General features: G+C 32.8%; 1 protein-coding gene across 1 annotated transcript in view; it reads left to right on the forward strand.

Moving 5' to 3' along the window:
• Positions 1-2151: 2151 nt before the first annotated feature.
• LOC105451441 (neurotactin) overlaps positions 2152-5334 on the forward strand; it is a 46828-nt gene continuing 43645 nt past the window's right edge. The window contains exon 1 of the mRNA XM_011691880.1: positions 2152-2432. The gene's annotated coding sequence lies outside the window, so the exon portion shown is untranslated. The remainder of the gene's footprint in view (positions 2433-5334) is intronic.

Raw genomic sequence — 5334 nt, forward strand, 5'->3', positions numbered from 1 at the left:
TCAAAAATGCGAGTAGAACGTGCTGCGTGAAGAATTGCTGCGTGCGTGCCGCGTAAACGAGCACGGATGGTGTGAGTATAGAGGCGTTTATAATTATTTCTCGAAAATGATACTTCGGAAAACAACTTTGTCACACATGGTTGAATTCGTATTAAAATAACCTTTAATTTGGTAAAAAAAAATAATTACAAAAAATTAAAAAAAATGTTTGTTGGGGGGGATAAACAAAAATTAAGCAATAAAAAAATTATTTTAATTATAATCATAAAGTACTCTTAAAGCCATTCAACTTTTATTCGAAACATTTTTTCTATCTCTCCTAGTTTCGACGATATTTGCATTGAAATAAAAAACCAATTTTTTTTAAGAGGTGTTTCACCCCTTAAAAGCGCGAAGCGGCACGAATTTGCGGTAACTTAATTTTTGGTTTTGTCTAGAGAATAACATATCAAAAGCTCATCGAAATCGAAGGCGGATACTTGGGTCCCTTTCCTTGTAAGATAATTCGCGAACGTTTACACCGACCGTATCAAGCGATTTGATACGGATTTGGTACTTAGTACGCGTATCAAGTGCTCGGTGTAAACTAGGCCATTCGCTTCCCAAGGAGAACAGAAAAGTCAAAATAATATCAATTTGACGTCAAATTGACCGAATTTACGTCATTTTTTACATTATGATTAAAATCTAGATTTCAAATGACTAAAGAATGACTTTATATTGACTTTTTTTAATAGTGTCGATCTTTTTGATTTTTAGAAAAATGTGAACATTTCTCGATTGTATATATATGGCAAGTATTATTTTTAATTCCTTTATTTCAAACGCCATTTCGCATATACAAAATTAAGTTTTAGTAAAAATTGTAACTTCATATTTGTTAATATTTTATATGCAAACTTTATATTTATAAACAAAATATATCTTAACTAATTATACATATTCCATCTTTGTGACATCTATTAAAAAGATTTATACCATTGGTATACTTTTATTAGCAATTAATATTTATAGATCATCGGAGCATCGGTTCTCGGACGATTACAATGTTAAACACGTTTCAGGAGGTTTGGATGGGTGACTGCTTTAGAAATATCGTAAATAAGCTTCTAAATACATATTTCTTAATCACAATTTTGTTATGTATATTTTTTTTCATTCTCTAGTATATGACGGTAATTAATAAAATTTATTGTATTTAAAACAAATTTATTTTAGCAATTAAATTGGAATGGTCAAGAATACATCAAAAATTTTTGCAATTTGACATCATTTTGACAAACTAAAATTTGATCTTATTTTGATATCATTTTGATGTCATTTTGATCTTTCTGTTCTCCTTGGGTTATAGTATCAGACCAAAATAGTACGCGTATCAATAGATCCTGACGCACTGTATAAATACTTATAGTTACGTTTTCAATCGGATTAAATACGTCACTGCAATAGGTTAAAGTTGCTTTAAGATTAAAATTAGAATTAGAAGTTTTATGAAATGAAAAACCTATCATAATTACTTATTTCGAAATAAATCGGTGTAAACAGTGATGTATCAAGACTATCAAGTACTTAGTCCGCACCAACCTGATACTCGTATCAATTAATTTAATGGTGTAAACTAAGTCAGAACTTGATTGATGCCTATTATATATTAATCGTAGAGGATTATTGAATAAAACAGACGACTTTAGAATTCCCGATTTTTCACTTTTACGATTCTGCAGCTCTTTTTTAGATACCAACAAAAATTGTAAAAAAAAACGTATAGATTTTTTCAATATTTTTAAAAAGTGTTCTAATTCATATAAAAAATGTTCTAAAAAGTTATAAGATTTTATACAGAAATTCTGAAAAATAAAAAAACTTAATTAGAATTTTTTGTCATCATACATTTATATTATCAATATAGAATACAAAAAAAACTATATAGATATTTGTATCAGTATTTGTATTTGTATTTCTGAAAACGTTAATATTTCATCAGTGGTAGAAACTGTAAGATCTGTGAGGGTGAAGTCGACCGTTGCGCATCAAGTAGTCGACTTTCGCGTCATCAAGATGGCGCTCCAAGGTGCATCGCCAAGCGGAATATATTTCCCCTCGGATGCATTCTACCGGCGTGAGGCGTTTCAACGGTAGCCGGTAGCACTGTAGCGCCAGCTGCGCCAGTCGCGCGCTTGGCATCCTCGTGACGGTTTCGTTATTCGTTTCCATCTTCGAGAGTTTCGCGGCGTCAGTTATAACGGAAATTCGAGGTACGCACGCACGCACGCACGCACGCATATACACAACGCGTTTCGCTATTTTCACAAGACACGCAACGTCGTCGAAGATCTGACGACGGCTTTTATGATCTCGTAACCGGCGTCGCGTGTGTGCAAACGTGAACGAAGGAAAACGACAACGGCGTCCATCGGCGCATCTCCGAGGGGGTGAGTTTCTCGCGTTTTTGTTCCGTGTCGTACTCGCGCGCGCGCGTGCAATTCGCCGATATAAGTTTCACGTCGTAATACTAGCGGATACAAATTCGAGATCAAACTATGAGATTTGAAGATATTCATATAACTTCACTGATTGGAATCTAGTTAATATGTCGTATATAAGTAATTTTTTTTGCTTACTCTCACGAATCTATTAGCACTTCTGCGAGTTATTCTTTATCAAACAAAGAATGATTTGGCACGCGGCCTTCCAGTTATTTCAGTTGACGCGTTTTTTTCGCGGCGCATCTTGTGTTCACCGGTGAGAAGAGAAAGCGCACCGGTGACTGCTGAAAATATCAGGAAATTCTGATCCTATGGATGGCAACTATACTGTCGGCGTCTCCTCTCGCGCCGGGCGACATGTTCGGAATCGAATACATTGTTCTGCGAAATCGAATCCACGTGATCGAATCCCGTTGTTGTCGCGCGGTTTAGACCAAAAATTAGCGCAAGAGAAACCTTGCAATTAATTCCAAAAAGATAGTAATTAACACAATTAGAATTTTAGTCTAACCATTCTCAATAGACGTTAATATCATTTTTTAAATTATACGGAATACAATTCTTAATGGCGTGGACTCCATTTATTTAAATTGTACTATGTTTAACAGTTATCCTTTGTATGTGTAGAAGTTGCGCATTCAGAATTCAAAAAGGAGAGAGAGATAAAAGAAAAATCACAGAATAAGAGAAATCGCAGGAAACTAAAACTACACTTAAAGAATAGTTTTACCAAAGTATCTAAAAATTTAGCGAGAGAGAGAGAGAGAGAGATCTTAAAATAATTTTGTTAAAATATTAAAAATAATTATGTTAAACACTCAAATTGGTTGCTAGAATGTTAAAACATGTTGTGCAGTATTATTATCATGCTTGAGCATCCCACATAATTATTTTGATGATCCAACAAAATTATTTTTAAGATCTGTAGCTAGTCAAATTTTTAGATACTAGCAAAACCGTTCTTTTTGAGGCAGTTCTGAAGAAAAGAAAGACTTCTCGCACCAGGATTTTAAGATTTAATGATCGGCATGTTGAAATCACAGGAGGAAGAACGAATGTTCTATTGTAGTGCACGATCCTTCCTTTCAATTTCTAGCTGCATTCAGACGAGGAACAGCGTCGTCACGCTAGTCGTGTCGTTCTAAGCACGTTTCTGCAGAATGGATCTATACTGACCAACAGAAAGAAATGTAGACAATATTTCCATGTTAACTAATTATTACACGCTACACTAGCTTTTAATTGTCTTCATGCTGTATGTACCATGTCACGTTTACTTCATACATTGTTTAAAGTCGAAGGTAAAGAGATCCACAATTTTTTTTATTAAACTTTCTATTCTTCGATTAAGGAAAAAGCTCCTTTTCGTACTTTTCTTGGAAGAGGTACCTTTCTTCAAACAAGGTATACCTATATTATTTGAAGAGATATGGAAAACCTGGAGAGTATGTAAAATTGAAAAAATTTGGGGTACAAAATCAATCGTCAAGAAATTTGACACAGACATAGCTGATGTAAAATATGAAAAAATCTCATCTCTAACCATTTAAAATCGAATGGTTAAATAAGGATGCTGGTTGAAAATCAGAAAATGGATCCAATGGATCGTATGCCGACAGTGTCCATTTGCCACTCATACTATCTCATTTTGACAATAGAATAATCTTGTTTTTGAATGGTTCATTAAATAATCGTTTGCATGCATACTGCTTTGTTCTGAAAATATTTTTTACGTAATAAAATTAGAAAATTTTTAGGGAAATTCTTTGGAAACTTGTAAAGGTTTCTCACCAAAGTTATTCTTTCAAAAATTTTTTTTCTTTAAGAGAATACCAGAAATCTGTAATTATACCACAGTATAAGTTTTGTTTTTATTTTATTTTCAAATAAATTTTATTTACAATAAATTCAGAATTCTTGTTGTATTTTTTGTAAATAAAAAAATGTAGGTATTCAGAGTCAAATATCTATTTTATGACAATTTTCTTCTCTCCTTTTCAATACTTTCTCAAATCTGATGTTTAAAAGGAGCAATTCTTTGATCGATTGATTTGATTGATTGAAATATCAAAATATTTTCACTGTTTAAACATTAAATTTAAATATCAAAAACGATATTTTTCCTAAAAAGGTAGCAACGTCTCAATATTGTGTGAAAATCTAAAAAATGCAAGAAAGTAATAAAAATTATACGAACATTTCATATGTATTTATGTCATATAAACATTATTTTTGATAATGAAGAACATTTTAAGATTATCATCCTATATGATTGAATCTGTTTTTATGTAGTATATAGTAATCATAAAAGCAGATTCAACATTTCATACGTATTTATGTCAAAAAATTAAATATTGAATAATTATTAATAATAGTAGGTATACAAAATAGTCAATTATTCGCGCAAATAATAATGTATACAAGATAGTCAGATAGGAAATAGTCGAATGCCAAATTAATATTCAAAATTAGAATTCAAGGATTGTTCTTCTGATTGTGAGACTGTGTTCTCGTGCAATGTGTATAATATTATGCATAGAAAATTTCCTGTGTGAGGTAACCCAACTCAAAACAACGCGACGTCGGAGTTTGGCGTCATCACGACCAGACATAAACCGATCGATTGCACCGGGCTTTGAACTAGGAGATAGTCGGGGCATACGATAGTATGCATTTCTTCGTTCTGTGCAAAATGTCGAATTTGAATAATTCTATTATAAGTTTGTCGAAACTTACGTACTCGTTTCGCTTATAACAATTTATACATATGCCATAAATATCATTTGTGTGTGTGTGTGTGTGCGTGTGCGTGTGCGTATGCGTGTACGTGTGCGTGTGCGTGTGCGTG

This window comes from Wasmannia auropunctata, unplaced genomic scaffold (assembly GCF_000956235.1).
Source record: "Wasmannia auropunctata unplaced genomic scaffold, wasmannia.A_1.0 LD336051.1, whole genome shotgun sequence".
Taxonomy (NCBI): domain Eukaryota; kingdom Metazoa; phylum Arthropoda; class Insecta; order Hymenoptera; family Formicidae; genus Wasmannia; species Wasmannia auropunctata.